Below are 25,588 nucleotides of genomic sequence, written 5' to 3' on the forward strand. Positions count from 1 at the left end.
AATTTTGTACTTTTTAGTAGAGATGGGGTTTCTCCATGTTAGTCAGGCTGATCTCAAACTCCTGACCTCAGATGATCTGCCTGCCCAGGTGATCTGCCTGCCTCGGCCTCCCAAAGTACTGGGATCACAGGCATGAGCCACCACGCCCAGCTCAATCAATGCTTTAAAAATCAGATTATTTTACATACATCTCAGCTCTGTGTTATTCTGCTCATTATGCTATCAACTTATTTCTATGTCATTAGATGTTCTTCTACAACATCATTTTTAAAGGCTCAATTCTGGATGTTTCACAATGTATTTAACCCATGCCCATTTTTGGATGTTTAGGTTGCTTCCGGTTTTTCAGGCTTAAAAGTCACAGTGAAGGACAACTTTGTAGCTAAATCTTTGAATGACCACCTATGTATATTCCCTAGAATAAGTCCCAGAAACAGACTCCCTGAAAGAAAGGACACTAGGGTTCGTTTCCATCCCTGGGCAGATCCTGAGGAAGGCTGGGTTGTTCTGGAGGTCTTGGCATTGCGCCCTGCACGCCAAGCTTTGGGGCCTCCCAGACACTACCCTAAACCACCCCACCCCTCCTTTCCCCACTCTGCCCCAGGCTTTGGACTCACCCAGGAGAATGAATTACACCTCCCAGCCAAGGAACGTGAGGCCATTTGTCTTGTGCTCTGGAATCCTGATTAGATAAAATCTGGACAGAGTACATTTACTTATTTAGTGTATTTCTGGGTGGGTGGGTCCTAGCCCTTGGGGATCACCTTCTCCAGATCGGGGTGAAGAGTTTACAGGAGGGAGGAGCAGGTCACATATCCAGAGCAACCAGCTCAGGCATTCACCCTGCGGGGGCCACAGGAATCCCACTCTCCCCAGCTCAGGCCCACTCCGCTCCAGCTCCAGTCTCCCCAGTCCTGCCTCCCCTCTCCAGCTCGCGAAGCTTTAGGCATTGGGTCCTCATCATATGGCTGAGGCTGGTAGAGAGAAGGATTAGGCCACATCGCACCTCTGGCGGGAAGTGGACTCTCTCTGACTCCCCTTGGGGGCTCTGGTGGCCTCTGCGGGACCCCTGGTTGTCTGAGTACATGCACCCTCCCCCTCTGCGGGACCTGACGCCTTGATTTTGGCTCAGACCCTGCAAATGCCCCTTGAGAGCCCTCAAGGATCCAGGGTTCTCTTGTCCTCAGAGAAGCGGAACACACCTCCTCATCTGCCTGCAGCTTGTCCTGTGTGTCCCATCTCCTCAAGTATGGAGAGGCCAGAGCTCCCCAGATCTCATCAGATCTGAATCTCCCCAAATCTCATCAGGGCCTCTCCCCAGGAGACACCAACTCTCGAGGTCTGGAGAGACACCTGGAACCTGTACTTTCCCAAATGGTCCTCCCGGCTCTTCCCACAGAGCTGTCTTCTTGTCCCTGGTCTCCACGGATGGGGAACAAGGCAGGTGACCCCCTGGGTCAGGCAGGCCCAAGGCAGGCGAGGCAGTGAGAAGCAGGCTAGGGGATAGGGCTGTTTGCTCAGGTCACTTGGTTCAGGAGGTTTGGCTGCCGAGCTGCCTCTCCTGGCAGCGAGGTTTGGCCAAGGGCAATGTGCAGCCACACAAAGCCATCCTCACAAAGCCACCCTCACAAAGCCACCCTCACAGCCTCTCTGGCCGAGAGTCCCCAGGCACTCACTTGCCGGGATGCACAGGCACGCCTCTGGCCAGGCCGGGCCTGCGGGGGTTTGTGGCCTGGAGAATCAAAGAGCCGCCGTTAGCTGGAGAACACTTCCTCTAGAAGGCTCTAGTAACAGCACACCCGGGCTGGGAAGAAAGAGCCTCTGTGGGCCACGGTGGGTCTGTGCCGACAGAGGCTCACACACCACCCCTCCTGTTCCAACACCACCCCCAGTTCTCCTGCCAGCCCAGGGGACTCAGGTGGGCCAAACCTTTTCACACTGCCCACCCCTCCCCATACACACATACCATGGCAAGAGGGTGAGCCTCCCTCTTTCTCCACCGGGGCCTCTGGGGCCTCCTAGGATGGGGGTGGGTGGTGCCATAAGCTCTGGGTGCCTGTGGGCAGTGGTCCCACAGATGCTCTGCTCAGCTCCAGACATATTGTTATTTGGACTTTTCACATCAAAGTAATTAATTAAATATACAGTAGAATACATTCTCTTCCTCAGTCAGTGGCAACCCCATCCCTTCATTCACCCAGGCCGAAACCTTGGAGAGCCGTCCTGGAGTTTTTCAGACCCACGTCCAATCCACTAGAGCATCTTGTCAGCAGGATTCCAACTTCTTCCAGAGCCCACCTGCCTCTCACCACCTCTCTGTCGTTTCCCACCTGGATGATTACAACAGCCCCTGTCGAGGCCCCGACCCCACCACGCGGCCAGTGGGGGGAATGCTTCCTCTAGAAGGCTCTGGTGGAGTTGGGTGGTGAGGGGGAGGAGGGTAGCCCAGGGCCAGCCATACCAGTGACCCCATGTGTATTCAGGACCCTGCTGCCCACATTTGATTTCATTTTGGCTACTCTTGTCAAGACATGCAGTTTGTTAGTCCTGAGTAAGTAAGAGTCCTTATTTGTATGCTCTCACATGTTATCACAAATCCCCCAGATTCTTTTTCAGGTCTCTTGCCCTAATTTGGGGTTTATGAAATCTACCATGCTGATAGGGACTCCTATCTGCCATGGGGACTTTGAGCCATGACTCAGAGTAAGACACTTACCAATCTGGGGCCTCTCCGAAGATGCTGAGACCAGGGCCAGTCTCAGCTGCAACGCCCTGCTTGGAAGCCACTATGGGATGATTCTGCAACAGATATCATGATGCAACAGATGTCCGTGAGTGATATGGGAAAGCTGGGCCCCATCGCCCAGGGGAACCCTCCTGCCGTGCTCTGTCAGCAGGAGGGAGCCTCCTATGAACTTCATCAGGACCCATTCTTTCTTTTTTTCTTTCTTTCTTTCTTTCTTTTTTCCTTTTTTTTTTTTTTTTTTGAGATAGAGTCTCACTCTGTCACCCAGGCTGGAGTGCAGTAGCTCAGTCTCAGTTCACTGCAACCTCCGCCTCCTGGGTTCAAGCGATTCTCTTGCCTCAGTCTCCCGAGTAGCTGGGATTACAGGCATGCACCGCCATGCCTGGCTAATTTTTGTATTTTTAGTCAAGACAGGGTTTCACCATGTTGGCCAGGCTGGTCTCAAACTCCTAACCTCAAGTGGTCCTCCCACGTCAGCCTCCCAAAGTGCTGGAACTATAGGCATGAACCAATGCTCTCGCCCAGGACCCTTCTTTGTATGGGATCCCTGGCTCAGTGCTGGGACAGAAACAGGTTTTCCTTGGACTCTGTAGTGTGTGTTTGAGTGTATGTGGGTGAGTGTGTGTGTGATAATGCACCCTGCCCTGCCTTTCCCTCCCCCCAGCTCCTCCAACCTGGAAGTGACAGTCACAGGGCCCAGCCCCTCCCTGCCACCCTCCTGCTCCAGCCCTATCTCCATTCAGGGGCAAGTCCTGCTGCGGTGCTTAGAGGGCAGCTCTTTCAGGCTTGCTTTTGCTTAGCCTTGATTTCCAGGCCACACGATCAGACTGGGCTTCCAGGCAGCATCAGAGCATCTCCAAATCCAGGGCGGGGAGGAGCCAGGCCATCTTGTCCAAGTAAGGACTCGAAGTTCAGAGAGGAGAAGGGACCAAGCCTGTGTCACCCGCAGGTCCATGCAGAAGGGAGATTCGAACCCAGATCTGCTTTTCAGCCCAGACCAGGCCTGGTACAAAAGGGCGGGAGGGGGCACCCAGGCTGAGGTGCTGGAATTAGCAGTTCTCTTTACCCCCAAATTAGCCCTAAGCCTGGCCCAAGCCCCTCCCTGCCAGTGTGCCCCTCTGTCTTCAGGAGCCCCCAGTGCCTGCCAGAGGCTTCTCCCCTTTTGCCAGCTTGCATCCATCCCCCATGGTTCCGTCTCTTGGCTGCTGCTTTTACAGGCTCCAAGCAGCGGGGAGGCTGATGGGGAGAGGGGGGTCTATGCTGGACTCAGCCAGACTTACTTCCAGCCAGTCCTCTTGCCCTCCCCTCCACAGACTGCCTAGAGACCAGGGAGCTCTTCCAACCCCACCCCGCACCCCACTGCCACAGCTCTGACTCAGCCCATAAATTACCTAGGAATGGTCCGCTGACTCAGCCAGGAAGCCCAGAGCCCCCTTCCCCACCCTCAGGCCTCAACCCCACAGCTGGCTCTCATTCCAGAGTGCTTGGCCCCCTCCCCTCAGGAAATTCCTGGAAAATATCAGGCTTCTTGGAGGGGAGATCTAACCACAGCCCCAGCAGGGAGCAAAGCCACTGCAGCTTCATCCATCATTCTGCCCCTGCCCCTCCTCCAGCAGCTTGTGTGGTGCATGGGACCGAGCATGGAGGTGTCAGACCCCATAAAGTGATGGGTGCATGGCTCTGAGAGGAACTCAGGGGAGGGAGGAGAGAGGTGAGGCCAGCATGGGGTAGGGCAGTCAGGGCAGGCTGCTGGGAGGTGGAGGACTTCATTTTGGGCCAGAAAAGATGATAAAAACTGCTAAGTGCAGAGATGGAAAGCGTGCTTCAGGCCCAGGGGATGGCATAAGAAAACGCTAGAGGTAGAAACCAGCTGGTGTGTAGGGGGATGGGGAGGAAATATGAGAATAAGCAGGGCTAGGCCAGTCGTGGTGGTTCATGCCTATAATCCCAGCACTTTGGGAGGCTGAGGTGGGTGGATCACCTGAGGTCAGGAGTTCGAGACCAGCCTGGCCTACATGCGAAACCCTGTCTCTTTTCAAAATACAAAAATTAGCCGGGCATGGTGGCACACACTTATAATCTCAGCTACTTGGGAAGCTGAGGCAGGAGAATTGCTTGAACCCGGGAGGCGGAGATTGCAGTGAGCCGAGACTGTGCCACTGCACTCCAGCCTGTGTGATGGAGCAAGACTGTGTCTCAAAAAACAAAAACAAAAACCCAAAAACAGAATAAGCAGGTCTCTAGGAGCTGCCGGACCAGAGAACCTGAGCTGATCAGGCCAGAGGGCCAGGGCCAGGCTGTGGAATTTGCAGGAAGTCTCCAAAGCAAAGGCCCAAGAGACTCTGGGAGACCTGGGAGCAAAGGAGAGCGTTTGGTGGTGGGGAGATGAATCTTGGACTGAAAGAACCTTGACCAAGGAACACTGGTCCCTGCAACATCCTTGAACCACCTTAGGATCCCAGTGCCTGCTTCGACCTGAGGAGTGGGGCAGGGCGTCTGATCGTCACACGCCAGTCAGGGAGGAGGCAGGGCTCTGACCCTCAAGCAGCTCAGACTGAGGGACATGGCTGTGGCCTCAGGGAGCCCCCATTCTGAGGTGGGAACACAGCCCCTTCCTCGGGGAGCCCCCAGTTAAAGGGAGACACAGAACTCCCAGGCCCTTCCTGCCCCCCAGGCCTTAGTGCCCCCTAAAATCCGTTCCTCAGAAACCCCATTTGTTTTTGAGGGAAAGTCAAGTCCAGTTCTCTGATAAAGCACTTTTCTTTCTTGGCTGCTTCCACTCAGACAATACAAACTTCTCAATGTACAAAAATTCCTGCCCAACCTCCCCCAGGAAGGATGGCTGGGTGATTGGCTGTGGCCTCAGTAATGGAGTCACCGAGAAGGGAAGCTGGCTGAGCAAAGGTGCGGCCGGGGTAGGGGGGCTGTCCCTCCTGCCATCCATGGCGGAGGGGTGGACACCAAGCCAGGGTGCTATGGGGAAGGGTCTGCTGAGTCTCTCTAGCGTTTCCCCACCCTTCCTGGGAACAGCAATTCCGCCGTGGCCTGGCGGGAGTCAGGGAGGGGTGTGATGGATTTGGAGAGAAAGGTAGGGGCGCAGCCAGTCAGGCAAAAGGAAAGCAGAGAAAGAGGTGGACAGGAGGAGCGACACGGAGCAGAAACTCCTTGAAAGTAAGGTTTCCTCGTGGATTCTAGGCCCAGAAGCGAGGGAAGCTTCTTCATAAACGGGTGTCTCCAGGAAGGCCTCCTCATTCCCAGGCTGGAGCTTTTGAGGCTCAGGTGTCTGTCAAAGCCCTCAAAACATTATATCAACATTCCCGGCTTACGTGTGGGACCCCCCGACCTCACCCTGAGCCCCAGAGACAGAGCTGCCTTGGTCACTGGTGCATCCCAGCACCTGGTGTGTGTGGGGGGGTAGGGGGGGTCCCTCCCCCCGCCCCGCTGTCTGTCCAAGTGCAAAAAAGAAAGAGGGAAAGACTGGGCCACGGGAGGCCAGACAGGCCCAGCATGGATGTGGCCTCTGGGAAATGGCCCAGGGGCTTGCCCTCCTCCCCAGCCTGCCCTGGCAGCCTGAGCAGGGGCTGGCCCGCCCTCCCCCTTGTGACAGGGCAGGAGGGGGTTAGCCAGGTTACCTCTGTGGGCCCCAGCCCCTGAGGGGTAGTGGATCTTGCAGCCAGGCTGGTCTGGGGAGCGGGGAGGGGAGCGGGGAGGGCATCCTGCCTCATTGTCACTGAAACAGCGCATTTCCAGAAATTCTTCCCACCAGTAAGAAGAGGAAAGAGAGGCCAGGGCAGCCTCACAGGCCAAGTGGGAACCAGGTTTCCCGGAGCTCTCACGGCCCAGCCCAAGCTTGGGGCCTCCTGTCTGGGCCAAAGGGCCAGCTCAGCCCTGGGATGGGGATATGTCAGGAATAACTGGCTGGTGGACCTAGGACTCACCTTATCCATGCTGGGCCAGGCCGTGTTTCTGTTTGCAGGACAGAGAAAGGAAGAAAGAGGCCTGGAAATGCCTGGGCTTCCCACAGGACTTATTTAACTCTAGCATCAGGGAAGACTAAAGCTCGTATTCATTCCAGAGTATATACTGCCTCCCCTCTACCCTCATTTTAGTGTCTAGCCCTCTCCTAGGTCTTGAGGGAATGACAGAGGGTAATTTTTTTTTCTTTTTCCTTTTTTTTTTTTTTTTTTTTGAGACAGGGTTTTGTTCTGTCACCCAGGCTGGAATGCAGTGGTAGGATCATGGCTCACTGCAGCCTCCAACTCCCAGGCTCAGGTGATCCTCTTGCCTCAGCCTCCTTGAGTAGCTGGAACTAGAGGCACACACCACCACACCTGGCTAATGAAAAAAAAAATTTTTGTAGAGGCGAAGTATTGCTTTATTGCCCAGGCTGGTCTGGAACTCCTGGCTTCAAGCAATCCTCCTGCCTTTACCTCCCGAAAATTATTATTACTATTCTCCAGTAAAAACATTTCCCTAGTGTGTTCTGCCTAGCACCATCCTACAGGGATGGCCCTCAATAGAACTGGTAGGTTCACAGGACCCTCTTAAGACTCCCAGTACACAATGTAAATATTCAAATCTCTAAGAAATCCTGAAGAGACCCAACTCACTTTGGGTATCCAGTGTTTCTCAAACTTATTTGACCACAGAACCCACCCCAACAACTTTCTTTTTCCTTTGAGACAGGGTCTCACTCTGTTGCCCAGGCTGGAGTGCAATGGCAAAATCTCAGCTCATTGCAAAATCTGCCTCCCAGGCTCCAGTGATTCTCCAAACTCAGCCTCCTAAGTGGCTGGGATTACATGCATGTGCCATCACACTTGGCTAATTTTTTTTTTTTTTTGTAGGGATGGGGTTTTGCCATGTTGGCCAGGCTGGTCTCGAACTCCTGACATTAAGCGATCCACCTGCCTCAGCCTCCCAAAGTGCTGGGATTACTGGTGTGAGCCACCAGGCCCAGCCAGAACCCTTTTTTCGTGGGACACATAGTGATAAAACAGATTTTCTAGAAATACATTTTGGGGAAAGCGACAATCAAGCTTTTGATGGGTGGTTTTCTATCACTGGGCTCGGTGTCTTCATCCCAACCTCACCCACCCCAACTCAACCAGCAGGTCCTTTATTCTGATTTCAGTTTTCCACAATACACTTTTATTTTATGAAAGGGCTCTACTGCTAAGTCTGAAAGTTGCTATGGTGTGCATGTTGGTGTCCCTCCCAAAATCATTATGATCATCATTTTTCTGTCACCTTTCAGTGTGACCGTGGAAACATCCCTGTTCCTCTCTAAACCTTGGTTTCCTCACCTGAGGCTGTACCCCTCAGATGCATTTGATGTCCGGTTCTTTTCCTCATCAGTCCCTGAAGCTTTCATTCCCCAACAATCTGCCTTCTCCTTCTCTTTTTCCTGATCCAATGAAGGGTCTGGGCTGGCAGAGGCCTAAGCCCAGATAAAAGCCAAACAATGGCAGTAGAAGCCTCCGAGCCGAGCCGGGGTGTGGGAACCACCCAAGGTTATGGGGAGAGGGCCGGAAAAGAGGAGGCGGAAACGGGGCAGCTGGACCGGCAGACATGTTGCCCCCAGCCCTGCCCTGGAAGCCCCGCTCCGAGGTTGGTGGAAATCAGCCTGTTTCTCTTGGATGGTCCCTGCTGGGCCACTCATTCATTCAACAGCTATTTACTGGACACCTACTTGGTACCAGGCCCTGTGCCAGGAACAACCTTGCCCTTGGGGACTGTCCCTTCTACTCTGCAAAAACATTCACGGCTGCTGCCTCTGCACTCGCCCCGCCGTCCTGTGTGGCAGGAAGGGCTGAGGTCAACAGTCCCCCCAACACATCAGAAGCTGAGGCTCAGCAAGCCACCATGACTTCTGCCGGGCACATGGAGAGCAGCCTGCACTCCTGCTCTCTCCACCCCACCCCCAGCCTGGGGCCCTCTGCAGGGGAATAAAATCCTCTGGACATCTTGCCTGCAGTTAAGAGATTGTTTTGCCTCTCTCTCTCTCTCATTTTGTGGTCTTCAATGTGCTAATGTGCTGTTCGAAGCAACCTTTACTGAGAACAGTCGTTCTGGAAACTCCAGTTGTCTGTCAGTTAATTATTACTTTTCTAAAGCCTTTGCTATCACCAGTGAAGCGCTCTGAATCTATCATGGAAATGGCTCAACTTCCCAGTGAAAACCCATTGGGAACTTTTCCCATCTTTGCTGAAGGGGTGAAAAGGTCTGGAAAGGTTGATGAGCAATTTTTCTTGGACACTGGAAACTGCAAGCTTTTTTCAAGGAATTTTTTTTATTACAATAGCTTTTGAGGTACAAGTGGTTTTCGGTTACATGGATGAGTTGTACGGTGGTGAAGTCTGAGATTTTAGTGCACCACAATCTCAGTAGTGTAATGCTGTACCCAATATGCAGTTTTTCACCCCTCACCTTCCACCCTCCCACCTTCCACCCTTCCCCCCTTCCACCCCTCCCACCTTCCACCCCTTCCACCCCTTCCCTTCCATTTGTTGATTTGATTTTCGTTGATTGGGGTTTGATTTCGATGATTTGCTTGATTTCGATTTTGCGTTGATTTTTTGCCTGATTTTCGCTGATTTGATTGCTGATTGATTTGATTTCTGATGCTGATTTTGATTTCGATTTCTGCGTTGATTTATTGATTTGTTGATTTGATTGCTGATTCTGTTGATTGCTGATTTTGATTGATTTGTTGATTTGCCTGATTGAATTTTATCGATCTCCACCGCTTCTGTATGCCCTGCTGCAAGCTTTTTCATCAGGCGCCGTGAGCTGGCAGCAAGGTTTCCACAGGACCCCAGTCGCTTTCTGCATGTCTGGATTTCTCAGGGTGTGGGAAGCAGACCCCTAAAATTCCTCACTTCCTCCTGGAGGGGCAAGCCCTGGGAAAGTCACAGGCCTCTTCTCTTTCATTTCTCGATGCAGCTCCACCGGGAGCTGTTTCAGACTCTGATGTTACTTCATGTCATTGCTGGGCCCTGCTCAAGGCCAGTGCGTCACAGAGCAAGGACAGCATATACTAGCCCGAAATACACGTCACGGGTTATGTACACACACACAATGCACACATATCCTGCACACATTCACACCATACCTACCTTTTCTGTTTGTTGCATACAACAGGCATACTGCATGTACCCATACCAAACACATGTAAACATACCTATTGCATACCACACATACACCAAATACACATTCACATCACGTATACATGAACCTATGCCTTGTGTATCAACAGTTACACACATATGCTACATTTACAAACACACGTCAACAGACACACAACAAAATACACACATTTCACAAAACTATTCTTATTTTCTGATTAAAGTTCTTCTCAAGATTTTAGTCTCTATTTAAACCCAATTATATAACTCATCAATTTCTCTTAATCTGTTCTTTTGCTTCTTGACAATTTTTTTCTGTTTCAGCAAAACACAACAAATTTTCTTTTCTTTCTTTCTTTTTTTTTTTTTTTTGAGATGAAGTTTTGCTCTTTTGCCCAGGTTGCAGTGCAGTGGCGCAATCTTGACTCACTTCAACCTCCACCTCCCAGGTTCAAGCAATTCACCTGCCTCAGCCTCCTGAGTAGCTGGGATTACAGGCACACACCACTGCACCTGGCTAATTTTTGTATTTTTAGTAGAGACGGGGTTTCACCATCTTAGCCAAGCTGGTCTCAAACTCCTGACCTCAAGTGATCTGCTCACCTCAGCCTCCCAAAGTGTTGGGATTACAGGTGTGAGCCACCACACTCGGTCCAAATTTTCCTTCTTATTAGCTATAAATAAATGCAGCTGGGTACCAATTTCTCCACATGCCAGAAACGTAAATGGACAAAGAACTCTGATTTGTGGGTATTTACCCTTTCTCTACCTTTTTTTTAGATGGAGTTTTGCTCTTGTCAACCAGGCTGGAGTGCAATGGCCCAGTCTCAGCTCACTGCAACCTCTGCCTCCTGGGTTCAATCAATTCTCCTGTTTCAGCCTCCTGAGTAGCTGGGATTACAGGTGCCCACCACCATGCCCAGCTAATTTTTGTATTTTTAGTGCAGGTGGGTTTCCGCCATGTTGGCCAGGTTGGTCTTGAACTCCTGACCTCAGGTGATCCACCCACCTCGGCCTCCCAAAGTGCTGGGATTACAGGCGTGAGTCACCGCACCCATCCACCCTTCCTCTACTTCCTTATGAAACTGCGGCTGTGCTTCTGTCTACATGAGACCAAGTGTCAGCTGCTTGGAGACACATGCCTTCCATCCAGATGTTTGACCCTGGGGGAACACACAGATTTGTCACAAGTTTAACCAATTCTCATGGAGGGTTGGTCCTCTGCCCACTGTTAGAGCACAGGATGTCACAAAGAGTGTGATGAAGACAGGAGAGGTGAAGCACAGGTGCCACCCACCCACCTTGGGAGGCTACAGCAGACATTACTAATCCATCACAGCATCCATCCCTCTGATCCTGGACTTGGCTTTACAATCCTCCACATAGCCTTACCAGTTAATCACGACTGGCAAGTGAGGTGGGAATTATTTGGAATCCCACGAAGCCCAACCCCCTTGTACTATGGGCAAGAAAACTGAGTTTCAAAGAGGGTGAGTGATTTGCGTGAGATCATACAGCACAACTCAAGCTGCTTAGCCACAATGAGACGACCCTCACAGAGCCCCCTGCTCAACTCTGTGCTCCACAGATGTGGCCTGTGTGAGAGCAAGGGCCTCCTGGGAGCTGAAGAAGAGGGACCAGAGGGAGACTCACCAGACTTAAGTCTCCCAAGACACACTGAGTCCCTATGCTCTAGTCTAAGCCCTAGCTATCCTTGCTGGGACAAGCTGAGGGTCCCTGCTGTCCCAGATACAGCAGCCCTGGCCCCCAGTCCCTGGGCCTCTGGCCTTCAGGATCAAGGCTGGGAGTGAGGGGCCCTTCTGTGTTCTTCCTTTCTCTCCCCTGTCTCAGACCTCCCCTCCTCTCCAAAGCCTTCCCAACCCCCCTAGGTCTCACCAGGTGCCTCTCCTCATAATCACAACACTTCAAACACAGATATTTGTCCATATGCTGGCATTTACTGGCCTCTTGGCTGGGCACAAGCGTTGGTCCCACAATGGAACCAGACGTGCTTTAGGGGCACACACCTTTGCCCGTGCTGTGCCTCTGCCAGGATCACACTTCTCCATGTTCTCCTTTGCTTCCCACCCATCCTTTAATGCCCATGGCAGGCATCACCCTACCTCCCCACTCTTATTCCCAAAAGACAAATGTGCCTCGCTCTAAACCACTAAAACCATTTCTGGGCTTTTCTCACTACCCTGGGCACGTCCTACCTGCTGTTGTCATGTGAGTTCATAGTGTCTGGTTTTTACCCCTAGTGTAATGGGTTTCGCACTTCTCAGAACCACAGGACCGTTTTCCAAGAGGGGCCCCTGCCACCGCCCACCTGGCAACTCCCAGACAATTTGGGTTTTGTGTGGGAACTTCTGCCTGCCTGCACTGAAAGCTCCTAGGCCAGGCCCCAGCTCCTGCCACATTGTAGGTGCTGAGGATGTATCTGTTGATGGGGTACCAAGGGATGCACAGGGAATGGAGCTCTGGCCCCAAGGGTTCCCAGCCAACCCCACTCCCCTGGACTGGACCTGAGGCAGAACCTAGGATGGGCTCCCAGAGACAGGCTGCCTGGCCTCCAGGCATTTCCTCTTGGGGCAATCATGTCCCTCAAGGCAACAGCTGCTGCAGGCAGCACTGGTAGGGGGGCACTGGGGGAGACTCTCCTGGGCGGCCCTGTCTTGGGGCCAGCTGGACATATGTCCCACCTGTGCTGCTTTCAGCCTGGGGTGGGTATTGAGGCTGCCAGGAACATTCCTTCCCTGGGAGGAGAGGGGGAATACAGCTGCTATGAGAGGGGAGGGGAGGGACGGGAAGGGGTGTGGGGGGCAGGGGTTGAGGAGGAAATGTGAGCCTCAGCATTTGAGTCACATCACACCCAGACCGACAGATGCTTGCTGGCACAGACATGCCGTGATGTGTGTGCCCACACTAATACCCCTACCCAGTTACACGTCACACAGTGGCACCCCTCACACCCACCTCCACCAGGAGTTTGGGCAAATCCAACACTGGGAGAGGCTGAAATTGTTTCAGACAATAAAGGAAGAAAATGCAGCAAGCAAGGCAGAGCAGGAGACACTGTGCCTTGCTCAGTGGGAGAAGCCGCAGATCCTGCTGTTTCCATCTCAGCTCAACCGCAGAGACTTTAAGGATTGTCTTTAACTTCTTTGGACCCCAGGGCCTGAGTGCAGAGCTCAGTCCCGTCAGCCTCACGAGCAGGGCCTTGATGCACCCACAGGTGATGCGTATCATGTGATGACAAAAATGTTGGATCGGGACCCAAGAAGTCTGAGTCCTCCAGGCCCAGGCAGGACGGCAGGACCAGCTGGGTGACCTTGGCCAGTCCTTGACTTCTCTGCTTCCTGGTCTCTGTGCAAAGGGCAGCTCCAAAACCCTTTCAGCCCTGAAGTTATGTAAAAGGGCAGTGGGGTAGGGTGGGAAGAGGAGCCTGTGGAGGATGAGAGCTTAGAAAGGGAGATCCTCAGTCTGGGAAGTCTGTAAATCACTGAGCACACCATGAAAGGCCCTTGAAGATTTTCTAGAGAGAGGACAGATGGGGATGACGGAGGAAAGGAGGCTATGGGCTGGGAGGTAAATCAGGGCCACAACCTCCCACCTGGGGAGGGAGGAGCGGGCAGCGGGCCCTAAGAAAACACACCCTCCCTGCAAAGTTGCTCTGAAAGATCACTTCCTGGCTCTACCCCTCACAAGCCCCAGCTGGGTGAGCCACCATCCGTACTGTCCGTGGGCATGTCCATGTCTTAGAACAGACTCCTAGGCTTGTTACGATGATTCAGTGAAATAATATGTGATAAGGGCTGAGGCGTGCACCTGGCACAGTAATGTTAGCAATCTTTGTTGTTGTTGTCCTCATACCTATTATTCTATGTCTCTTGTTTGTATTTCCAGGAACTTGTCTGCCTCCATCCAAGGCTGAGAATATCCTCATTAAAAAAATACATATGGCTAGGGGCAGTGGCTTGCTTCTGTAATCCCAACACTTTGGAGGGCCAAGGTGGGAAGATCACTTGAGCCAGAGTTCAAGACTAGCCTGGGCAACATAGGGAGAACCCGTCTCTACAAAAAAAATTTAAAAACTAGCTGGGCCCGGTGGTGTACACTGGTAGCCTCAGCCACTTGGGAGGCTGAAGTGGGAGGATCACTTGAGCCCAGGAGGTCAAGGCTGCAGGGAACTGTGATTGTGCCACTGCACTCCAACCTGGGTGACAGAGCAAGATACTGTCTCACTAAAGATAAACAAAAAATAAAAACAAAAATACATCATAACTAATTAAGCTACTTCTTGCCGCCAGAATCTCTGAAATATGGGATTTTTATGACCTTTTTATTAAAAAAGATGCCAGCCTTTTGTGTAAGTTAGCTTTTACTACCTAGCATCTCATCCCAAAACTTAGTGACTTAAGCACTTAGTAGCTCACAATTCTGAGGGTTGGCAATTGGAGCTGGGCTCAGCAGGCTGGTTCTTTGGCTGGCCTCACCTGGGCTCACTCAGGTAGCTACAGTCAGCTGGTGAGTCAGCTGGGAACTGTTTAGTTAGGATGATCTCACTCGCATCTGGGGTGTGGAACTGCTATTGTTTGGTTATCTGCTGGGGTAATGGGAATGACTGGGACCTGTCTGCAGCAGGCTAGCCTGCCTAGGCTTATTCACATGTTGGCAATCACAAGAGCAGGAAAGGAGGGCAAGTCCAGTGTGCAAGTTCTTTTCCAGCCTTTGGTTTCTTCACATTTATGAATGACCCATTGGCCAAAGCAAGTCACAGGGCCAAACTCAGGTTCAAAGGGCAGAAAAATAGACTTCACTTCTTGATGGGAGGTGCTAAAAAGTCACATTGGGAAGAGGTGTTCTTGCGGGGATGGCACGGAGTATTGCTGCTATTTTTGCTAAGTCTACACATCCCTTTTTTGTTCCTCTCCACAAACTTGCTTATAGAATTTCACTGCTAGAGTATAGGATTAGGATTCTAGACTCTGGATATATCATGTGCCCTTATCATCTGACTCTTTGAGTCCGAGTTGGAAGGAACCTTGATGACCACTCATTCAATATCCCATCAACAGACTTTCTTTCTCTGATGAGATCCATCTTGTTTCCTTTTGCTTCTCTTTCTAATGATGCAGAATAAGTTTGAGACCTTATTCGTATGGTAAGCCGTCAAATCCCTAAATATATTTGCTTCTAAGTTGTCTCTTTTCCAGGTTAAATATTCCAAATTTCTTTAACCATTTTCATTTCAATATTCAGAATCCATATAATTAACAGATTTTCCTGCCTTATCACATACAGTCCTTCAAAATGTGGTGCTGAGAGCTGTAGTATTTGATTTCCTTATCAATGTCCCATTGAGTTATTTCTTATCTCTGTTCAATGATTCCTATGCACTTTGAATCTTTTGCACATCATTCAGGGTAATTCCTACATTTTATGTTAGGTTAAAACCCTACATTTTATGTTAGTTTTGGACTTTCACCAAAAAAGAGCTCATGAGGGAAGCCCTAGGTGTCCATAGAATTTTGCAAGCTGCTATTTACATTTACTTTATTTTGAACATAATTCTGGATTAATCAATATAGATCTACATTATTTTCCCTCTTTTAGTATATTTAAATTTTTTCTATGTAAGTATACATTATATACAACAAAATGCAAAGATAAGTTTGATAAAATTGTACATGTATATACACTTTTAAACCACTACCTAGAACAAGGTTTCAAACATTTCCAATACTCAAGAAAATTCCCTTATCCTCTTCCCTCATCCTAGTCCATACCTCCCCATCCCAGAGCAGGCAACGGTTCTGACCTCTATCACCTTACTTTCGCCTGTTTTGGCAATTCGTGTAAATGGAACCGTACAGTATGTGCTCTTTCGTGTACACATTTGGTATAATTGATTTTTGAGGTTTATTCATGTAGTTGCATGAATCAGTAGTTCATTCTTTTTAATTGCCATGTAGATTTCCAATTTGTTTATCCATTTTTCTGTTTGCATATATTTAGAAACGCAGATTTAAACCACCATGCAACACTTTTATGCATTCACTAGAAGATCCAAAGTGATACAGGCTGACAATACCATGTGTTGACAAAGATGTCAGGACAGTTGAAGCTCTCATAAACTGGTGGTGGGAGTCTCATAAACTGCTTTGCAGCATCAACTCAAATGGAACACACATAATCCTTTGAACCCATCCTAGGTATGTACCCAAGTGAAAGGTGTGCGTATGCCCCCGAAAAGACAAGTACCAGAATGTTCATGGCAGCTTTATTGATAACTCCATCACTGTGTAAATGGCTGCCACGCGCTCCACTGTGTGAATGTGCAATCTGCCATTGACTGGTATCAGTTGTAAACAAGGCTGGGATAAGTGTCCTTATACTCACACCTTGTATGAACTTAATATTATTTCCTCAGGATCAATTCCTGGTAGATTGCTAACTCTACCCCTCCCTGCGTGTGCATGCACATCTTTAGGGTTTGAGATCCACATTGCTAAGCTGCCCCCAGAAGACTTGCATCAGTTCCCCCCTCGCCATTCATGTGTGCCCTCACGCTGGAGGCTTTCACAAACCCAAAGCCACTCATTTAAACATGCCCTGCCCCCTCCCTGGAGTCCAGAGAGCCATGGCTTTCCTGGCAGTGAGCAGAAGGAAGGTGTGGAGTAAACACGCAAGATAGCACAATGGCCACAGCTCTCTGGGCCAGGCTGCTGAGCCAGGGGCCACCACCCTCCTTCCGCTGGCCAAGCCTGAGCTTATCAGAGCAGCTGCTGGGGCCAGGGTGTCCGCTGGCGCTGGCGACCCCAGCCTTTGCAGCCTCACCACCAGCTGAGCACAGGAAGCAGTGGCTGCAGCACATAAGTGACCAGCTGCGCTGGCCCAGGAGTATCAGTGCAAGCCCAGCCAACATGAATGGGAATATGAACGGGTCATTAAAGCATGCAGCACTTCCTCCTCTTCCTTGGCCTCAGCCCTCTCTGCTAGGGCACCTGGCCTCTCCCCTGAGGCTCTTCCAGACTCCCATTCCCCAAATGCTCAGGGGGTGTCCCAGTGTTCAGGCAGGCTGTGGTGTGTGCAGGGGTGTAGAAGGAGGAGGTTGGAATGGTCCAAGTGTCAAAGGCCTTCCCCGATCTTTGAGATCAGGGCACGGTGTACACGACTTGGTGATATGAAGAGAGCCTCAAGAAGTCTTGTATCCTGAGAGTGTCTGTAATTTCACCAGTGATGGTGCCTGAAATGTCCCCATTGTACCCCAGCCTTTGTGTTCAACACTGAGCCACCCAGCCATGCACACGCAGGGAGGGGTAGAGTCAGCATGAGGATGGGAAGTTGTAAGACCCCTTCCTCCTGGCAAGAAAAGGGAAGGAAGCTCTGCAGGAAGCTTGCTCCCCAACTTCCCAATCCGGCTGCCCGCCAGATGGGTCGGGCCAGCTGCTCCAGCCATTCTAATGCGGTCAGGTCCTTTCCCCACACCAGGGGAGACCCAGTACTCAGTTTTCCCCCAGTTCCTTCCTGCCAAGGGCCTGGCTTCTGCCAATGCCTCCAGGGCAGACACTGTGCAACTACCCAGGGGCAGTGAGCGAGACACAGGCACTGGAATCCAGCAGAGGCACTCAATTTACTGAGTCCCCTACGGTTTAGAGACTTACTGACTATCTGGTCTCGGCGATCACCTCTGTAAGACAGGACTAATAAATGTGGCTCCCAGGGGCCAGGCTCAGGGTGGGGGCTGGGGAAAGGGTGAGTGAGGCTGGATAGCTGCTCCTCCAGCCTGCCTCCCCTGCACAGATCGATGCCCCTAGCTCAGGCTCCTGAGCTGCCATCCTTCCCTCACCCACTCTGAGCTCCGGCAGCCAAGGACAGCTCGTGCCTTGACCTGCTTCATTGCTGGACCAGGGCCAGGTTCTCCTGGAGCCACAGGGCCCTAGAGTTCTTATAGGCCATGCCTGCCATCCTAGAAGCAGAGCCTGGGAGGGGACCCAGTGAATGTGGCTTATTGGGGAGTGTTCTCAGGAGCAGGGCAGTGAGGGAAGCGGGACGGGGCCAGGGAGAAACCGAGGCAAAGATGTGGCCTCTAGCTTCAGCTGGATCCCAAGGAGCTTGGGAGCACTGTGCGATTGGTCCGTCCCACCTGAAGGCAAAGGGGCTAGCCTCTGCTACCTTGGGTCAGACACTGGTTTTTGGGGATGGGGATGAAGTTGGGGGATGGGCATCTGGGAGGGATAATCTCCCAGCTGGACAGACAGGACAGTTCTTCAGAGAAGCAGGCAGCAGTGAGCCTCAGTAGCCAGCTTTCCCACAGCAGCTGGGATCTGCATCATGGGCTTGTGAAGAGACCTCGGCAGGTACCCACAGCAGCCACTGATGTACCCCACTCAGAGTTGAGGGGACTCCAGTGGGCCAGCCAGGTGCCAGTCCACACGCTCACCTGCAGTTCTGGTCGGGAAGGGCAAGGCCCTGTCTCCAAATGGGCAAATGGGGGCCCTGGGAACTGGGGGGACGCAGGAGCAGCTGAGCCGGGACCAGAGCCCAGGCCGAATGACTTCACATTCAGAGCAGGGTCTTCAACCTCCCCTGAAACCTCATGAAGCTGTGGGAAGTGTGTAAGTGGAGGTTTTGCAGGGAGAAAGTCCAGGAGAGTCGGGGCAAGAAGAACTAAGCAAGGTTTCTAGTGCTTACCTGGTTTTTCCCATGGACAAATCACTGACCAGGTGGCTGTGACAGGGATTCTGGGCTTGGGAAAGCCCAGGGAATGCCAGACGGGTTCCACACAGCTGTGCACTGTCCTCCCCTCTTGGGCTTGGTAAGGGGAGCGTGGCTGGCTGGGAATCTGGGAGGAGAAGGTCCTGTCTCTCCTTATCTTGGAGGTGGAGCTGGGCACATCCAGAGTCACCCACCACAGGAGAGTCAAGGGCCGAACCCCACAAGCTGCCAGGTTTTTCCCACAGATAAATCACTGACCGGGTGGGTGTGACAGAGATTCTGGGCTCAGGAAATGCCCAGGGAACCCAAGACAGGTTCCACACACCTGGCCACCATTGACACATATGACACTTTTGTGTAAATTAGAAGAAGGCACCCTCACCAGGGAAGACAAACCAACAAAAAAAATTCCCTTTATGCCGGTGAACTTCGGAAAGGGCCCTTTCTTCAGCGTGGGCCTGCCCTGGCCCTCCCCAGCCCCCACACCCTGCCAAGCCTTGGTTCCCCTAGGTCTGTCCCGACTCAGCCAGCCAGCACTGCCCTCCACTCATGCCCTACCCTGCCCTATGGGGACAACCCCACCATCCACCCCGGGCCCCCAGAAACTGAGACCTGTTTCCAGGGTGACAGAGGGAGCAGGAAAAGACTGGGATGCGTGTCTTAAGGCTCTGAAACCCTGAACTAGGGCAGAGCTGGGGCAGCATCTCAATGAAGCCGCTGACAGATTCTAGGCCTCACGCCAGCTGCACACCAGACCTGGGAGGGGACCCAGGCCGTGCCAGGCTGACAGGGCTGGTGGAATCAGGGCTGGGGAGCACACGGAGGCCACCCAGCCACCCTGGCCACAGAGGTGCCCCAAAGGCACCAGAGGCTGAGGGACGTGAGGGTCCTGGGAGACAGAAAGCACGAGTCCTCACTCAATGCAGGGGCATCCTCTGAGCCCTGCCAGGGGCCAGCGGCAGCTGGAGAGGCATCCGCCACCATCCTGCCCCAAGGGGACTGAGGACCTCCTTCCCTCCACCCAGCAGCCTGGTGGCTCACCTCAGCACGGTTGTGGGGACGGTGGAAGGCACTGGGGGAGGGGGCCCTCTAACGAGTGCAATCCTGCAGTCCTCAGTCCTACCTGGCCATCAGTCACCCGGATAGCGTCAGGCCCCCACTGGATTCCATTAGCCTGCAGTGGGGTCCAGCATCGTTTTTTGTTTTCTTTTTAAGGCTCCAGGAGATTCAACTCTGCATCCAGACAGGTCAGGAACTACTGAACTAATCAATATTGTCCCTGTCGGAATGTGCCTGCTGTCGTCACCACGGTGAGTGGCATGGTGTGGATTCTGACTCATGGCTCTCTCTGCCTCACACTTCCCACACACTCAACATGGCCTGAATACCTCCAGAAATGGGATTCCTGAGACTCCACCAGGGATCATGTGGCCAGGTGGTGCTGTGGCAAGCCTGCTTCACACATCTCCTCTCCCAGGTGCACTCCTGCCTCTCTCTCCTGCAATCAGCCCCCTCCTGCTTCCTGAGCAGCCCCCGTGTGCCCAGATCCTCTCAATCCTCCCTGCTTTCGGTCTCCTGTGAGGGGATGGAGGGAGGGATACGGTTCCAAATTCTATTCCTGCAAGTCAACAGCATCAGCGTGGCTTTCCCAGCATGAAGTGGGTCATTCTTCCAGGCCCGCTGGGGGAATTGGAAGCAGCAGGGCAGGCTCAGGGAATCACTGGAGATGGTGCGGTGATCTTTAAGTAGTGCTGCAGGACCAGCAAGCTCCGGAACTCAGGCTGTCCTCACAGACGCCCCCCCAGGTCACCGTTCTCTGCTCCTCGTGGCTCCCCCTTTCAAAGATCCCTCTGCCCCAGGGGACTTTCAATCCCTTCCTCAGTGTCCACCTTGGTTTGAAAAGCTCTAATGAGGAGGCCGCTGTGTTCCTGCTGCAACAGAGAACCCCTGGAGCTAGTGAAATCTGAGTCCTGGGCACAGCCTGGATGCAAAGCATTTCTGAGTTCTCACAACCTGCACGAACACATATGTGGGAAAGTGCCTTAGAGCACGTTCATTTTTCTCTGGCAAAGCCTAATTAAGACACAACCCTAGCTTCCTCGGGAATCTGCCATGTGCCATCATGCAATTCCTAAGAAAGGTTTAGTGAAAATTCTCTGGCTTTCCAAGGCAGGCCTTGCTCATATTGTGTGTGTGTTTCTCACTAGCCCCCGCACAACACACCCATCAGTGCACTACCCTCTATGGTGGGGGTCTCTACCTTCACCTCACCACTGTCTCTTTTTCTCCAACAGCCCAGCCAAAAGGAAGTCAGAATTACAGCGGTGCTGGGAGGAGCCAGGGGGCAGAGCCAGAAGTGTCATGGGAGTGAGTAAGGCTGGCCTCATGGGCAGAGCCTGGCACCAGCAGGAAGAGTGATAGTCCGAGGAGGTAGAGGCTGGTGGCACCTGGGAAGCCTGGGGCCTCAAGTGGCCAGGTTGGGATCATCTCAAATGACGGAGGCCCCAGTGAGTCAGCACCCCAGAACCCAGGAGGGCTGGGGCCTTGGCTTGGCAGAATAATTGTGCACATGCCAGGTGCTTTTCTATGTGCTTTATGTTGCTTAGTTCATTTAATCTTCCCAACAATTCTGTACTATCTACTTTCACCCCCATTTTACAGACACGGTAACTGAGGCACAGAGAGACTACGTTGCTTGCTTAGAGTCATACAATTGATATGTGAAAGTCAGGATTTGAACCCAGGTAGTGTGGCTTGGTGCCCACCTACTAAACCACCACACCACGACCCACATCACAACTCAAGCACACGGTGGAGAGGAGGAGGAGGAGGAGGTGGAGGAATAGTAACAGTCCCGGACCCAGTTAGCAGATGTTCAGGTTACTACGGCTTCGTAACTCCAAAACGTAATGGCTTAAAATATCATCAGTGATTAATTTTGCTCACGAATCTACAGTTTGGGCAGGGCATGGTGGGAAGGTTCGTTTCTTCTCCGCAAGGCAGTAGCGGGGGCAGCTCATCTGGGGACTCGAGGGCCCACTTGTAAGATGATTCAGGCCGTCAGCGAGAACTGGCTGCTGGCTGGGAGCTCAGCCAGGGCTAAGAGCTGGGGCCTCCGTTCCTCTCCACATGGGCCTTTCCACAGGCTGCTCAGCCTCCCTCTCAGTACCGCGGCTGGATTCCAAGAGTGAAAACCCCAAGAGACAGGAAGTAGAAGATGACAGTTTCTGAAAGCCTAGGCCCAGAGCTGGCAGCAGCATCACTTTTGCCATATTCTATTATGTGAAGCAGTTACATATTCCAGATTCAATAGGAGGGGATATAAAGTTGACCTCTAGGTCGGGCGCCGTGGCTCACGCCTGTAATCCCAGCACTCTGGAAGGCTGAGTCGGGTGGATCACCTGAGGTTGGGAGTTCAAGACCAGCCTGACCAACATGGAGAAACCCCATCTCACTAAAAATACAAAAATTAGCCTGGTGTGGTGGTGCATGCCTGTAATCCCAGTTACTTGGGAGGCTGAGGCAGGAGAATCGCTTGAACCTGGGAGGTGGAGGCTGCGGTGAGCAGAGATCGCGCCATTGCACTCCGGCCTGGGCAACAAGAGCGAAATTCTGTCTCAAAAAAAAAAAGCTGACCTCTAGATGCAAAGAGTGTTGGAACTTGGGGGCCAGGTTTTAAAACTGCCACATTGGGCCTGGGATCCAGAGGAAGGGCTGGATTCCAGGTATGAGGGCGAAGTGGCTGGCTGTTTGATCTTGCTCAAACGTAGACTAAAGGGAAGATAAATTGGCTGTAACACTCACCAAGTCCCCAGTGTGTATCAGGTGTTGGCCGTCATGGGCATTATTTCAACTTACCTTTGCAACAACCCTCTGACACAGATTTTTCACCACTTTTTGTAGATGAGTACTCTGAGGCTGAGAGAGGGTATGAGCCTTATCCAAGGTCACACACTGGTGAATGGCCAGCTTTTCCAATTCCAGAGTTGACCCTTTAACTCCTCTGATGGGTTGCCTCCAGATGAGGAGCAGGGCTGGCCCCAGAGGCGTGGCAGGGTGGGTCAGGATAAGGTAGGAGAGCAAAGAGCCAGGCCGTCACTCCCCACCCACTCACCTCCTCCTCCAGAAGCCCTCCTAGGTCAGGGAAGGGTCCCAAGACACCCTGTCCCAAGGATCCTTTCCCTCTGACACCTCCTCAGTTTGAGACATGCACCGAGCTTCCCCGCGGCCCTGCCTCCCAAGCTGTATTTCTTACCCCTAAGCAATTCCCCAAATCCTCCCTTGTATTTCCTTGAAACCGTCCCAGGGCATTCTCCTAATTCCACCTGTCTTAGCCATAAGTTGTGAATAATTACCAATGTAAAGCTTTCCATTTTTGACATAAGATTTTTATTTTAGAAAAGTTTTAGATTTAAAGAAAAATGGCAAAGATAATATAGAGTGTTCCCATATTCTCCACACCCAATTTCCCCATTATCATCATCTTACATTAGTATGGTACATTTACCACAATTAATAAACCACTATTGATATCAGCCCTACAAGATTAACATTATTATTAAAGTATAAGTTCATATTTTATTCAGATTTCCTTCTTTTTTTTTTAACCTAATATCCTTTTTCGGTTCTAGGATGCAGCATTACATCTGGCCACCATGTCTTCTTAGGCCTCCCTTGGCTGTGACAGTTTCTCAGACTTTTCTTGTTTTTGATGATCTTGATGATTTTGAGGAGTATTGGTCAGGTATTTTGTAGAATGTTCCTCAGCTGGGATTTGTCTGATGTTTTAGGTTAGGGGTTTGAGGGAGGAAGACCTCAGAGGTGAAGTGCAACTTTCATTACATCCTATAAAGGGTCTACACCACCACCATGACCTGTCACTGTCGATGTTAACTGTGTTCACAGTTAACAGAAGTAGTGTTTGTCAAGTTTCTCCACTATGAAGTTATTCTTTCTTCCCCTTCCCGTGTATACTGTTTGAACTCATGGATATTTCTCTTTTTTTTTTTTTTTTTTTTTTTTGAGACAGAATCTTGCTCTGTCACCCAGGCTGGAGCACGGTGACATGATCTTGGCTCACTGCAAACTCTGCCTCCTGGGTTCAAGGGATTACCCTGCCTCAGCCTCCTGAGTAGCTGAGACTAAGGGCACCTGCCACCACACCTGGCTAATTTTTTGTATTTTTAGTAGAGATCGGTTTCACCGTGTTAGCCAGGATGGTCTTGATCTCCTGACCTTGTGATCCGCCCACGTCGGCCTCCCAAAGTGCTGGGATTACAGGTGAGAGCCAGGATATTTCTCCTATACTTTGAGTAATAATCCAATACTACTGTATTTATTTTATTGCTCAATTTGTTCCAGCTTTAGCCACTGGAGCTCTACCAGTTGTCTCCTGTGTCCCTTTGACATACTCCCATTATTTCTTCCTTGGATCTTCCTTACCTTCTGGCACTACGAGATGTTCCACGTTCATCTTGTACATTTCCTGTTCCAATCCTAGAATCAGCCATTTCTACAAGAAGCCCTGGTTTTTGTGGGTTTTTTTTTTTCTAATTGGAGAATGATATTAGAAACCGAAATCTGAGCACTAAGTGTGCTCATTGCTACTGGGCTGTCATTGCTTCTAGGCCCTCTTAGCTGACAGAGCATAGAAATACATGTGTGTCTACTAACCTGTATGTATATCACAAAAGATATACACAAACATATAAATATTTCTATATGTCACTATCTGTATCTATATTAAACTTGATTTCATACTAATATTATAACTCTAATAAATTATCACAAAGGTCATTCTAGCCTTCTCCCCTTGCCTGTCTGTAACCTTCCACTCCCACAGTGAGACACCTGTGTGTTACTATCCACTATCCATTGACTTATTCAATTCCAATACACATGTATAGTGGTAATGCAATTGTTAAACACACTCCGTGAGAAGCAACTTTATCAACTAGAGTACAGTGCTTAGGCACAATTTCTTTAGCCTTTAGCCTTATAGACTCCACTCATTTCCAAAGTTACTTAGATCAGAAACTCCTACCCCCCCACGACTTCAGTGAAGTTGTTTTACATGTTTTTAATCCAGTTAAATAGTTTTGTCACATTTTGCATTCCATCTTAGGATCCTCTGATCTCCTAAATGATTATTTTATTTTGTGTAAAAATGTACTCTTAGTGCTATACATTTCTACAGGTCTTGACAAGTGCATAGTGTCAGTTATCCACCTGCAATATCATACAGAATAATTTCACCCACCTAAGAAAACCCCTGTGCTTCACCTATTCAACCATACCCCAACTCTCAAGAACCCTTCCATTTTAAGCATATTTAAAAGGTTTTTCAAAACCTATTTGATGCACATTATCTCATTTAATTTACAAAGCAACGCTGTGTGTTACGAAGAGCAGAAAACATCATTCCCACTCTATAGAGAAGGAGACTGAGCCTTAGAAGTATTAACAGGCCTGCCTTTGGCCACGTGGTTAGTATGTACAGACTTTAGACTGGTCCTGCTGCTTTATTCCTGCTCTACTCAGGCCAGGAGTGGTTCCCAAACCCAAGAGGTAAAGAGGAGGGACTGGGTTTGCAATCAGGCAGATAACAAGGCCATAATGAAAACAAGCCTTGGGCTGACACAGGGACATCTGAACTCTAGTTCTGGTTCTGCCACCCATTCATTGAATAAATCACTTTCCTTGGCTGGGCCTCAGTTTTCTCCTATGTAAAGTGAGAGATGAGGTGACCCTTGAGGTCCCATCCAAGTCTGGCAGGCCATGTCTGGTCTTTGGCATGAAGCTGATGACAGTCAACAGGGAGGCTTGGCAGGCAGGCAGGGGAGATGGCTGGAGCAGTAAGGTTCAAGTCCACCACAGAGAAGCAGGCCCACATAAGGCCAGTGATGAGGGTCACTGGGGTCACAGTTGGTGTGCCTAGGGTGGCAGCTCCCAAGGCTACTCCAGGCAGCACTTCCAGCAAGCTCTCTAGGTGGTA

General features: G+C 51.0%; 1 long non-coding RNA gene across 2 annotated transcripts; it reads left to right on the forward strand.

Moving 5' to 3' along the window:
- Nucleotides 1–19,828: 19,828 nt before the first annotated feature.
- Nucleotides 19,829–21,317, forward strand: LOC103876896. 2 transcript variants are annotated; one of them, XR_004178241.1, is made up of 3 exons: nt 19,829–19,904; nt 20,889–21,101; nt 21,256–21,317. It is a non-coding gene; the product is annotated as an uncharacterized LOC103876896 (long non-coding RNA). The 2 variants fall into 2 exon arrangements; XR_636330.4 differs by lacking the exon at nt 19,829–19,904 and adding an exon at nt 19,985–20,071.
- The last annotated feature ends 4,271 nt before the right edge of the window (nt 21,318–25,588 follow it).

Source organism: Papio anubis, chromosome 14 (assembly GCF_008728515.1).
Source record: "Papio anubis isolate 15944 chromosome 14, Panubis1.0, whole genome shotgun sequence".
Taxonomy (NCBI): domain Eukaryota; kingdom Metazoa; phylum Chordata; class Mammalia; order Primates; family Cercopithecidae; genus Papio; species Papio anubis.